Source organism: Heterodontus francisci, chromosome 40 (assembly GCF_036365525.1).
Source record: "Heterodontus francisci isolate sHetFra1 chromosome 40, sHetFra1.hap1, whole genome shotgun sequence".
Taxonomy (NCBI): domain Eukaryota; kingdom Metazoa; phylum Chordata; class Chondrichthyes; order Heterodontiformes; family Heterodontidae; genus Heterodontus; species Heterodontus francisci.
Window position 1 is genome coordinate 13,472,595 of NC_090410.1, and position 14,404 is coordinate 13,486,998.

Consider the following 14,404-nt stretch of genomic DNA (forward strand, 5'->3'; position numbering starts at 1 on the left):
AAGGAAAGACTGAGTTTTTTTTGCCTGTGACAAACAGGATTAAACTGCCTAGCTTTTGCCTGAGAAAACTTAGCCCTTCCCGTCTTTCAAATCCCCGATGATTCAGTGAGATTTCTGGTGTCACTGTGCATCACCCCTTGCTCACCGACATATATTGGCTTCCAATCTGGCAAAGACTTGAGTTACAAATTCTCACCCTTATTTTCAAATCCCTCCATGGCCTCGCCTCTCCCTATCTCTGAAATTTCTTCCAGCTTTACTAACCCTCGAAGATCTCTGCGCTCCTCCAATTCTGGCCACTTGCACATCTCGATTTTAATTGGTCCACTGTTGGCGGCCGTGCCTTCAGTTGCCGTGGTCCTAAGCTCGTAAATTCTCTTCATCAACCTCGCTCTCTCTCTAACTCTCCTCCATTAAAACCTACCTCTTTGACCAAGCTTTGGTCATTTGTCCTAATATCCTCTTGTGTGGCTCAGTGCCAAATGTATGATAAAGCTCCTGTGCAGTGCCTTGGGATGTTGTACTGTGTTAGAGGTGCTTTATAAATGCAGCTTAAAGTTGTTGTTGGGTCACCTCTCTCAGCAGTGAATGAGGCAACAACAGGGTGCTATAATTGGCCTCAGCATCCTTCAGTTAGGTTGGAGAAAAATCAATCTGGGTTCTTGCTCTTATCCAGTGTGCCCTGCCGGAACGTTTGGGAGTTGACTGAGGTCAGAATCAAGTTCAGCTGTGATGCCATCCATGGACAAACAGCCTGCTGGCACTCAATGTCTAGGGTCATGTTATATCGAATCTGCAATTCCACAGAAACAGGCCATTCGGCCCAACTGGTCCATGTCACAGTTTATGCTCCACGTGAACCTTCCTACACCACCCCCGTGCTTTTCAGCTAAAACCTATCAGCATAACCTTTTCTTTTCTCCCTCGTGTTTATCTAGCTTCCCCTTAAATGCACCTCTGCTGTTCACCTCAGCTACCCAATGTGGTACCAAGTTTCACATTCTAACCACTTTCTCAGTTAAGAAGTTAAGTTCCTCCTGAGTTCCCTCTTTGGCCCCTAGTTTTGGTTTCACCCACAAGTGGGAACATCTTTTCTGCGCCTACCCTATTAAAACCAGCACCCATGGAACCCATTGAGAATCAGCACCTTTAGCAAGGAAGGGAGAAACCTGGAACCAGGAGACGAGTGAGATAGACTCCCAGGAATGTTATTCCTAACTGACTACAGCACAGCTGCTGATACAGCTCTGATGTCCCTGGAGCTTAAACTGACCGAGAGGAGAACACGCAGTCCAATCTCTTTGAAATGCTGGTTTCGTTGCTTTTTTCAAACACGCAGGTCACGAGGGGTTAAAAATAACCGTCAGAATTTCCTGAGCACATGTGTTATGCGATTTAGCATCAGTCAGTTTCTTTCAGAAACTTATTGTGCGATACTTTCCTTCTTTGTGGTTTCTACCAGGTGTTATCTTGTGTCGGATAGTATTTCTCAGCTTCCTTGTGCTTTCATGCGGTGACATTTTTCACCAGGGCGTGGACACCACTAACAAAGGTGTCTTTTATTGCCCATCGTAGTTGCCCTTGAGACAGTGATGGTGAACCTTCCTCTTGAACCATTGCAGTCTATTGTGGAGAAGGTGCTTCCACAACGCTGTTGGGTCATGATTGCAGGATTTTGCCAATGACGAATTGGACGATATATGTCAAAGTGGGAATTCTGTGTGATTTGGAGGGGAACTTGGAAGTGCTGGTTTTCCCTTGCAACTCATGCCCTTGTCCTTCTAGTGGTAGAAATCGTGCGTTTGGGAGGTGCTGTTGAAGGAGCCTTGGCGAGTTGCTGTGGATGGTACACACTACAGCCACGGTGTGCTGGTGGTGGAGTTCGTGGATTTTAAGGTGGTAGATGCGGTGACGATCAAGTGGGCCGTTTTGTCCTGGACGGTATTGAGCTTCTTGAGTGTTGTTGGAGCTGCACCCATCCAGGCAAGTGGAGAATATTCCATCACACTCCTGACTTGTACCTTGCAGATGGCGAGGAGGCTTTCCGGAAATAATCGGGAATTAAGGATCTAGAGGGAATGAAGAACTTAAAGAAATCAGTACAAGAATAGAAATAGTGCTGAGAAATTAATGGGACTAAATGGTGACAAATCCCCTGGTCCTGACCATCTGCATCGTAGGGTTTTAGAAGAGGTAGCTGCAGAGATAGTGGATGAGTTTCTTCTCTAGTACCTCCCAGACCCGTGACTTAGACCACCTAGGACAATGGCAGAGCATCTCCCATGAAGAAGGTCCCCCCCACCTGGAGAAACATGAGCTGCCTTTATACTGGTGCCATTGGAGATCTTTCAGTGGATCCTCATAGACCCCTGACTGTTGAATAACCGGTAAAATGAAAACTCAGCTCAGGGCTTAGGATGTCCGTGTTCACCTAGCAGTAGCACTCTCACCTGTCAGTCGGAAGATTGTGGGTACGAGTCACTTCAGAGCGCATAATCCAGCTGGGGATTAGATTAGCCATTCCTTCATTGAAAGCTCCCAAAAACAGTAATGAGATAAATTACATGATTTTCCATTTTTAATGGTTTTAGTTGAAGGATAAATGATGGCAAGGATATTGGGAGCAGTGCCTTGTTCGTCTTCCAATAGTGTCAGGGAACCTTTTATGTCCACCTAAGAGGCCTGCTTGGCACTTCGGTTTAATGTCTCATTCGAAATACAGCATCACTTGAAATACTTTTTTGAAGAAGAGGAAGGGAGTCTCCTGGTATCTTGGCCAACATTCAGCCTGCAACAAGAGCAGGTCATTTATCTTATTACTATTTTTGGGACCTTGCCGTGTGCAAATCGTTGATACATTTGCCTAAAAACCAACAACGGCCAGTTTTTTTTCACAAATGAGTCACGGGCTGTGAAGGATTCCAGAATGTTCCGAGGTCATGCAGGTGCAATATAAACGCACTTAAATTCAGGCGTGGCTTCTTTTGTCACTTTAAATGCTTCTTTGACATTTTCTCCTGACTCATCCAGAAATATATTTCCCCTAGTGTTAGTCACTATCTCGTAAACCAAGTGAGTGCTGGTGGTTTATTTAACTTGGGTGGGTGGGCACAAAAGCCTCATCCTGTTCTCACAAGGTGGGTGCACCTTGTAAAGGTATTCCCTGATCAGTGATCTGCAGTGGTTTCCTTGGCTGGCTTTCCCCTGCCCCACCTCTCCCCCTTTTCCTAATCCAGGATCATTGTCCCTCTCACTGCCTTTTCCCCAGACCAGGGATTAAACCTGAAAGCTGCTTGATCTTTGTGAATCAGTTTGAACTGAGACAACTAAACAAGCAAATTGGAATTCATAGATGTGAATAGTGTGGACTTGCGGCTGAGGTGATCATATATCAAAGACATGGTGGAAATCCCCCTCTCTCTGAAAGGATGGAAAGAGGTGGGAGGGGAATTCTTCAAGTCTAATTATATCTCGGGATAACTCAATGAGGGAGTCGCTCATAAACCCTTCGAGAATTTTAAGATACTTGAAGCAAAGCCACGGTGGGCATTTTCTCGGCCAGAGTTACGTCCTGACATCGGGACCAAATGTGGGTCCTCAGCCCGCGTGCGCGGGCAGCGGGACCACAGTGGCAATCTTGCCAGCGGCAGCCTCTTGATTTGCTGCTGCCGGGATTGCCGTCCAAATAAGGACAGCAGGCTGGCTCTCCACACTGCCGGTCCAATCAGAGGGCCAACATGTAGGTGCAGCAAGCAATTAGGAAGGCTAATGTTATGTTAGCCTTTATTGCAAGAGGATTTGAGTACAGGAGTAGTGAAGTCTTGCTTCAATTGTATAGAACCTTGGTTAGACCGCACCTGGAGTACTGTGTGCAGTTTTGGTCCTTACCATAGGAAGGATATTATTGCCATAGAGGGACTGCGATGAATGTTCACCAGACTTGTTCCCAGGATGGTGGGACTGTCCTATGAAGAGAGATTGGGGAAACTGGGCCTGTATTCTCTGGAGTTTCGAAGAATGAGAGGTAATCTCATTGAAACCTACAAAATACTTAAAGCGATAGACAGGGTAGATGCAGGTAAGATGTTTCCCCTGGTTGGGGAGTCTAGAATCAGGGGACACAATTTCAAAATAAGGGGGAAGCCACTTAGGACAGAGATGAGGAGAAATTTCTTTACTCAGAGGGTTGTGAATCTTTGGAATTCTGTCTCCCTCTGTGGAAGCTCAGTTATTGAGTATGTTTAAAGCAGAGATTGACAGATTTCTAAATACCAATGACATAAAGGGATATGGGGATAGTGTGTGAAAAAGGCATTGAAGTGGATGATCAGCCAAGATCGTATTGAATGGCGGGGCAGGCTCGATGGGCTGAGTGGCCTACTCCTGCTCCTATGTTTCTATGTTACTCTATCCAGGCCCCTCACAATTTTGTACATTTCAATCAGATCTCCCCTCAGCCTTCTCTGTTCTAAGGAGAACCACCCCAGCCTATCCAATCTTTCTTCATAGCTGCATTTTTCCATTCCTGGTAATATCCTCGTAAATCTTCTCTGTATCCTCTCTAGTGCAATTACATCCTTTCTGCCATGAAGTGACGAGAACTACACACAGTACTCAATTTGTGGCCTAACTAATGATTTATACAGTTCCAGCATAATCTCCAAGCTCTTATATTCTGCACCTTACATTCATTTAAGTGGGCAGATGGGACCTTGGTTTAACGTCTCAGCACCCTTTCAGTACTGCACTGGAGTGCCAGCCTAGATTGGGTAGCTGGAGTGGAACTTGAACCCACAACCTTCTGACTCAGTCATCAGAGAGCTACCCAGAGCCATGGCTGACTGCGCCCAATGTCCCAGAAGCCCAGTCTTCTGGATGCCCAGTGTTTCAGATGCCCAGTGTCCCAGACGCCCAGAATCCCAGACCCCTCAGTGTCCCAGACGCCCAGAATCCCAGACCCCTCAGTGTTCCAGATGACCAGTATCCTAGACACCCAGTGTCCCAGACGCCCAGTGTTCCAGACACTCAGGTTTCCAGATACAAAGGCATCAATGAAGGAATGCTGCCGATTTACCAACTGCAACTCACCACGCCTCTTTTGACAGCACCTCCAACCCCGTGACCTCTACCACCTAGAAGGACAAGCGCAACAGATGCATGGGAACATCGCAACCTGCAAGTTGCCCTCCAAGTCACACATCATCCTGACTTGGAAATATATCGCTGTTCCTTCACTGTCGCTGAATCAAAATCATGGAACTCCCTCCCTAAGAGCACTGTGGGTCTGCCCGCACCAGATGGACTGCAGCGGTTCAAGAAGGCAGCTCACCACCACCTTCTCAAGGGCAATTGGGGATGGGCAACAAATGCTGGCCTTGCCAGAGATGCCCATATTGCACGAAACGAATTTAAAAAACTATATTTTCCAATCACTGATGTCTAATTTGAATACGTCCAACTACATATGAGGAATTGAATTCAAACCATTGTCAATTCCAGTAGGAAATCTCGGAGTTGGCAGTAGACGGTGAGGTAAGGTTGGACTGACTCCTCAGACAATGCCCCTCCCGCCACCACTCAAACTTGGCAGTAATGTTACAGAAAATCCATCCTTTTAGGTCAAATAATCACAATTGACTCAGATAGCCATATAGCTCTTATTACTAGTCATTATGATGTGACATAACTGGGCTTAAACTCAAAGCTGTATGCAAGGTAAATTTGAGGAATGGATATGCTGCAGTGTATACTACCTCCATGATGCACTGCAGCAACTCACCATGCCTCCTTCAACAGTCTCTCCCAGCCCTGCAGCTTCTACCATTGAGAAGGACAAGAGCAGTCATATTATGGGACACCATCACCAACAAGACTTCCCTTCCAAAAGTCACATGCCGTCCTGACCTGGACATATATCGGAATCCCCTTATCATTGCTGGGTCAAAATCCTGGAATTCCCTACCCTACACCATTCCTACATTCTCTCAGGCCTGTGGGAGCTCCCTGCCTGACCTCACTCTGATCCTTAGTCAGCCTTCGGAAAGCAAGATATGGCCATTCGGCCCATCACACACCTGCTCCTCTCACACACTGTCCCCAATCCACCCTATCTGATTCCAGAAGGAAAACCTCTGCCCAGGTTCTTGCTGGCCCCATGGCCTGGTAAATCCAGACCTAATCTTCAGTAGCTCCAGTGAGATTAATCATTGATAGGCCCTCCATAGCCCAAGCTTTTCCAATGTGTCACACTGGCTGTTTCTCTATCCAGCCCAACCCAGCTGTTAAAACACTTTATTTACTTTCCCAACCTTTATGCAGATTTGCTTTATTCTTATCACATGCCGTCCAAAAAAACACAATCTGCAGCAGAGCGACAGAAAAGGCAAATTCACTATTAGCCAAATCATATCAGTCATATGTCATTCATTAGTTTTTTTTATCACATGCAAAAAAACTCTTTTCCATTCCTATCCTAATTGATATTTTTGGGATGATAAGGATTGACAGCTTTGTCAAGACAGTCATAGTACCTAGAGCTCAGACATTCCCTGGTTTCCTTTTATTATTTCATCTCTTCAACACATCCTAACTATAAAATTCATAAAGTACAGCCAAAATACACTGTGTGTTTCTGTAGCAGTTTGACAAGGGTGTGGCCCTCCTGTAGAAACGCATGGCTGGAGCGAAGAGGTGGGTCAGCAGGGCCTGGGGCAGGAGAGCAGCAAGTTCCAGGGTATGGGTACATGGCTCAGGAAAGCACTGAGGTGTGGAACAAAGGGTTGGTTTGGAAGTTCGCCAACGTGCAGTCCTAATCATGAATGTTTAGCAGCAGGCAGCATGCATTATATCCATTGGAGCAGTTGCTCATCTAAGCATTGTAGACGGACCCAATCTACCCATTGTAGCCAACAACCCCCTCCCCCCACCCCACATCTACCCATTGAGGTCATTCCTCCATCCATCCACAATAGGCCAGGTCCCATTCATTCGTTGGGGCCAAACCTCCCTTCCAGGTACGGGGCTCATTCCCCATCTAACCATTGTAGCCATTCCCCATTAACCCATAGGGACCATCCCCATCCATCCACAGGGGTCACCATGGGCTGAATGGCTTGTTTATGTGCCGTATATTCTATGTATGACTCGGTTTACCCATTGGTGTAAAATCCCTGTGCCCATCACATGAATGGGTTAACAGCCTCGATACTATAGCTCACACAGGGATTTTATGCAAGATGTTAAAATTAGCTCTCTGAATAATTTCTACCCCCAGGCGATAAATTCAGTTCCTTTTCTAATTGACTACTGAGCGATCTAACCCACTCTGGAGTATTCGCTGGCACAGAACACCTGTCCCTTTCCTCTATGATTGTGCCCCCACACTGTGTAAGTGTGGGGGTTGATAATTAAAGCAATACTCCCCCTCCCCCACTATCTGTTCAAGAGAAGCCATTGAATAGAGCATGGTATGAAACACAATTTCTGACCTGCCCCTCCCCACCTCACCTGTTTATGGAATAGTCATGGTTAATATTTCCTCTTTTCCGCACCACTTCTCCTTTCAAACGATACCTACTCGCTCCCCTTCATAAATGAAATGACCTGTGAGGCCCTGCACCATGTGGACGAGGCAAGTTCCAGGGTTCGGGTCCCACTCTGTGTTCGGTTGTCTCATTTCAGTGGAAATCAGTGGTGAATTACCCCAGCTGACAGGGCAAGAGGGAGGGTTTATAGGAACACAGAGCGAGCCTTTCGTATGAACCAAGGCTCCACCTGCCCTCTCAGGTGGACATAAAAGGTCCTTCAGCACTTGTTTTGATGAAAAGCAGGGGAGTTCTCCCCAGGGTCCTGGGCTAATATTCATCCCTCAACCAACATCGCTAACAGAAGAGATTATCTGGTCGTTATCACATTGCTGTTTGTGGGGGCTTGCTGTGCACTAAATGGTTGCCACATTTCCTAAGTAAAACAGTGGCTACACTTCATTGGCTGTAAAGCGCTGTGGGACGTCCTGATGTTTTGAAAGGCGCTATGTAAATGCAAGTCTTTCTAAGGAACAGGAGTAGGCCGTTTAGCCGATGGAACAATAGCATAGCGGTCATGTTACTGGACTAGAAATCCTGAGGCCTGGACTGATGCCCAGAGGCATGAATTCAAATATCGCCATGATAGCTGGAAATAAATCTGGGATAAAATTCTAGTCTCATGAATACTGATCATCTCCCATCTGGTTCAAGTAATGTCCTTCAGCGGAGGTGTCCTTACCTGCTCTTGCCTACCTGTGATTCCAGACCCACGTCAATGTGGTAGACTGTTAACTGCCGCTCAGTTGTAAGTGGTGGCTCACCCCCACTTGCTCAAGGGCAATTATGGATGCTTGTCTTGCCAGTGATGCCCTTGAACTTGATCTGCCATTCATTAGACATGGCTGATCTCCATTACCGGGGCCCCTGGTGTGTTTATGTTTGGGCGAAAATGGGGAGTGGACTTGGCCCTGATGGTGGATTATCCCATTTACCGTCTTGCCTTACATATCAGTAGTCTCTTGAGGGCGATCCAGGCAGGCTGCTGAATCGCCTGGATCTCTACCTTCAGAGATGAGGGAAGAAAATTGGATGGAAAATATATCTCCTTTAAAGTAGAAGGGACGACTGCCCAGGGCTAAGGTTGCCAACTCTCCATGATCGCCCTGGAGTCTCCAGCAATTAAACTCTAATCTCCAGGGTACTGCAACAAGCAACCCATGGGACATTTAAAAGAATCATGTTTTTAAAAATATTTTTTATTACTAGTAATAAAAATATTAGAGATGGGTGAAAACGCTGCTTTCTGAAAGAATCATCAGCAATGGAGAATCTGTTTGCATTCCGATTGGTGTAGGAACGGGGGCACTGCATGCATAGACTGGTTGGATGACCAATGATGGCAGTGTGGGGGCGGGGCAGTTGGAGGCAGAAGGTCACATGATGATACCTCCAGGAATATGTCCAACTAGAGTTGGCAACCCTACCCAGAGCCCACATCGTCATCCCCACACAAGACCAGTGTATATCTTCCATAAACTTGAGGTCATCCAAAACTCTGCTGTCCTACCATTCACCCATCACCTTCTGTGCTCGCTGACCTACATTGGCTCCCAGTTAATCAACGCCTTGATTTTAAAATTCTCATCCTTGTTTTCAAATCCCTTCATGGCCTTTCCCCTCCCTAGCTCTGTAATCTCCTCCAGCCCCACCTCCAAGAAAACTGCGCTCCTCCAATTTTGACCTCTTTAACATCCCTGATTTTAATTGCTTCACCATTGGTGGCTGTGTATTCAGCTGCCTAGGCCCTAAGCTCTGGAATTCCCTCCTTAAACCTCTCTACCTCGCTTTCCTCCTTTAAGATGCACTTTAAAACCTACCTCATCCCCCAATATCAGCTTATGTGGCTCAGTGTCAAATTTTGCTTTGTAACTCTCCTGTGAAGTGCCTTGGGATGCTATATGAATATAAGTTGTGGTCACAGACTGGGCACATTGAGTCACACAGCCAGAATGACTCACCGTATTATCACCGTGGTAACCATCATTTATGAAGTTTGCAGCATAGGAAGTAAATTGTATCTGTGTGTTTATATCCTGCAGTGGCAGTGAGAATCAGTAGAGGGAAGGCCCAGGTACCTGACTTTATGCCACACATAGAATGAAGGATAATGCATTTTCTTTGTTCAAGTCAGCTGGGGTGATCTGTGAGTGCACCTTAGACAGAAAACAAGGTTATTCTATGTGACACTCATTTGCAAATTGTCACTCTTGCCATTAGTTCTTCACTTGCATTTATCTAGCACCTTTCGTAAACTCAAGATGTCACAAAGCACTTTTAAAGTGTCGTAATGTAGTAAAGCAAATAAACAAAGACAGCCATTAGCAGCAACTACCTGCAACATATAATACCAAAGCCACAATGTCTGCAGGCTCCCATAGACACAGCCAATGTTCTGATCCACAGCTTGAACAGCAATTAATCTTCAAATGATCACAGATTTTACTGAACAGAAATTGGTCTTAAAGGGGTCTAACCTTTACACTTTAGCAGAAGAATACTGTCTTCTGTTTTGCATGCTCCTGTGTGTTCCTTTGCTTTCAACATTGTGCATCCTTTAAACATTGGAGCATAAAAACAGAGGATGGCCATTTAATCCTTTCAGCCTGTTCCGCCATTCAATGAGATCATGGCTATCTGTGACCTAACTCCATATCCCACCTTTGCCCCATTTCAATTGATACCTTTGGATATCAAAAATCTATCAATCTCATATTTAAAATTAACAAATGATCTAGCTGTTTGTGGAAGAGAGTTCCAAACTTCTACCACCCTTTGTTCCCTAATTTTACACCTAAAATATCTGGCTCTAATTTTTAGACTCTGCTCCCTAGTCCTAGACTCCCCAACCAGCTGAAATAATTTCTCTCTATCTGCCCTGTTACCCTTAGTATCTTGAAAACTTTGATCAAATCACCTTTTAACCTTCTAAACTCCAGGGACTACAACCCTAGCTTGTGTACCTGTTCATGATATTTTAATAATCTGTATACCTGGACACCCCCCACAAATCCTTTTGGACTCCACCGTTACTAGCTTCTCACCATTTAAAAAGTACTCAGTTCTATCCTTTTTGGTTCATATTTGCCAACATTGAAATCCATTTGCCACAGTTTTGCCAGTTCACTTAATCTATCAATATCTCTTTGTAATTTTCTAGAGTGCATCCATCCAGATGCAAAGCATTGTCTATTTTTAAAAAAGTATTAAATAGAAAAAGAAGCTAGTTTATTTCTCTAATATAAAAGCAAAATACTGCGGATGCTGGAAATCTGAAATAAAAACAAGAAATGCTGAAACCACTCAGCAGGTCTGGCAGCATCTGTGGAAAGAGAAGCAGAGTTAACGTTTCGGGTCAGTGCAAACACCACTTTATCAAAATGAGCAACATTCAAACACCATTGCCTAACAATGTCCACATATTTAGTGACATTGTGTGAAACACTGGGGAGAGCAACTTCGATGGTGAATCTGTGGAATTCTCTATCCCAGAGGGCTGTTCAAGACAGAAATTGATAGATTTTTGGATACAAATGACGATATGGGGATAGTGGGGGAAAATGGCGTAGGGATAGATGATTAACTATGATCTGTTTGAATGGTGGAGCAGGCTGGGCAGGCCGAATGGCCTACTCCTGCTCCTATTTCCTATGATCCAATGGTTACCTAACAGAAACCAAGCCTGATAAGGATTTTTTTTTTAAAAAGAGATTCTTCTGTGCAGAAAGCCAGAGCAGAGACAGAAAGCCAGCAGCCAGGAGACTGAGAGAGATCTATTCTAGCCAAGGAGAAGACCCTGCCAAATACCATCATTAAAAATTAATAACAGGCAGAGACAAAAAGGAGACCTTTGAAAACTCCCCATCCGAGAGATCATAAGAATCATAAGAACTAGGAGCAGGAGTAGGCCATCCTGCCCCTCGAGCCTGCTCCGCCATTCAATAAGATCATGGCTGATCTTTTCGTGGACTCAGATCCACTTACCCGCGATGAGAGATTGAAACACGATCTGTAATTGAGATTTAACCAAAGAAGTCTGCAACCAAACATCCGTCCACCTGAAACCCTCCAAAGCATGACTCCAGAGAACCAGGGGAAAAGGAAGAGCATGCCTGCATCATTTAAATTTTCCTCCCAGGAAAATAAACAAGGTTTCACAACAAACTCTTTTTTAAAACAGCAAACTAAATACTTGCTATCTTTTAATCTCTATCTTCTCTTGTGTGTGTGCGTGTGCGTGTGTGTGTGGGTGAGTTTGCGAATTTTCAGGTTTTGTTTAATAAGCATTTATCTTCCTTTAAGCCTACGAAAAAACCTGTCATTCGTCTGTTTATTGACATTAAAATGCTCAAGGGTTAAAACACAATTCTAATAAAAACACTGTCTGCGGTTAGTTGAGAGGTGAAAGGGGAAACCACCCACTATCATCTCCCACCTGTTAGTAAAACTTGTACCCACAACCTTCAGACTCACAGGCAAGAGTGCTACTGCTAAGCCAAGGCTGACATCTTAAGCTGTAAGCACTGAAGTTTTCATTTTACCTGTTATTTATGACAATCAACCATGATCAACAGTTAGACATTCACAATGACACTGGCAAATGATCTCTTAATGAATGAAGTCATATAATCATAGAATGGTTACAGCCCAGAAGGAGGCCATATGGTCAGTCATGTCCATGCCCACTCTCTGTAATTGCTACTCTGCTAGCTCCACTCCCCTGCCTGTGCCCCGTAGCCCATCAAATTTTTTCTCTTCAGGTACTTACACAATTCTCTTTTGAAAGCCATGAATGAATTTGTTTCCACCACACTCTCAGGCAGTGCATTCCAGATCCCAATCACTCACTGCATAAAAAATGTTTTCGTCATGTCCAGTCCTTTTGCCAATCACCTGAAATCAGTGTCCTCTGGTTCTCGGCCCCTCTGGCAATGGGAACAGTTCCTCCCTCTCTACTCTGTCCAGACCCCTCATGATTTTCAACACCTCTATCAAATCTCCTCTCAACCTTCTCTGATGTGAACAACCTCAACTTCACCAATTTATGCTGGTAATTGAAGTTCCTCATCCCCAGGACCACCTTGCCCTCAAGTGGTGACCCTCAAGCTACACATCACCAACTGCCTCTCTAATGGGGAGAGATGCCGATGGTCCTTTGGATCTTTGGCTAGAGCATCCTCAGGACCATTCTCGTGAATCTTTTCTGCATCCTCTCTAATGCCTTCACATCCTTCCCAAAGTGTGGTGCCCAGAATTGGACACAATACTCCAGTTGAGGCTGAACCAATGTTTTATAAAGGTTCCCTATAACTTCCTTGCCTTTGTACTCTATGCCTCTATTTATAATGCCCAGGATCCCACCTGCTTTATTGACCCTCAAGTCTTTCTGGAGATACATGAGGTGCCTTTATACTGGTATAAATTCTGGAAGAGTATTGTCTGAGAGATGCACTAGTGTCATGCCAGGCCCCCACCTGCCAAGAATGAGGCACATTAATTTTGTCATGAACATTGATTTTAAATTGTTGCTGGAACAAGGAAATGACTTGTTAAACAGATCTGCCTTGGCTGGAAAATACATTTGCATATTAACAGACAGTGCTTGGAAGGACAAAGGATGTTGATCACCGGACAATGATGGGGTGGGGAAGCGCATTCCAGGCCTGCTGGGGTGATGCAATCCACAGGGGACAGGACTGATTAGACCAGCTGGTCACATGACAAACTGGCTGTTCCAGGGCTTTCTTTTGAACTGGCCACAGAGAGTTTGAACTTTGAAAGACTGTTTGCACCTGGACTGAGAAGATCTCTCCCGTCTGCTCCCATCTCTTTCTCACAAGTCTCTGAATCCACTGAAGGCACATGAACCCCAAGAGATAAAAGTCTCCTACAGTGAACAAGGTTTAAGAAGAATACTGGGCCCCAATGAAAAGCAAGATCTACCGACAATCAAGGATTCTACAGCGAGCTCGAGGAACCGTAACAAAAACTCTTCAGATATAACCTCAAATTTTTCCACTTTATTTTTCTTCTGCTCTTTTCTGTCTCTATTTGCATATGTGTATCGCGTAAGCATGCTAGCGTGGGCGCGTCGTGCATCCACAGGCGTCAACTGAATTAGAGCTTAAGTTCAAGTTTAATAAATTACAACTTTTCTTCTTTAAACCTAAGAAAGCCTGTTTGTGCTGGTTTCTTTGTCTTATAATTGGAAAGCGGTGAACAAGGATTCACCAAGGGGGAGCTAAAAACACGATGTGTTTAAAATTAAATCCTGTTACGGTAAGACCAGGTGAAGGCTGAGAGGGAACCCTAGACCACTTTCTCACCTGGTCGTAACACTAGTGTTTACACTACTAAATCTGGGTTCCTTGTTCTGGCTGCTGAATTATATATGAAGCAGTGTAAGTGCAGACAGAGGAGGTGATCTCCTGGAATCTATTTCTAGTGAGTAATTGGATAAAAATTACTCCATTGTAGCCGAATTTCATCTCTGGTTATACAGTGGTGACTGGCTCTGTCACAAGAGGAATGGTCCCAGCCTGCCCATAAGGATTGTTAACATTGCAATGAGAGAGTCCTTGCTCTGAAACTAGCAGAGAATTTTCTTGGAAACAGAACACTGCAAGTCAGGCTGTCAGGGAGAACTTTCCTGCTCTTCTTTGAACAGGAATATGGCGTCTTTTATGTCCTCTGAGAGGGCAGCAGATTAACGTCTCAGCTGAAAGCTGATACTGTAGGCCTCCCTCAGTGCTACCATTGAGATAAAGCTGACAGTTGGTCCTAAGATGTGCCTGTGAGGAATTAGCCTCTAATTGACAATT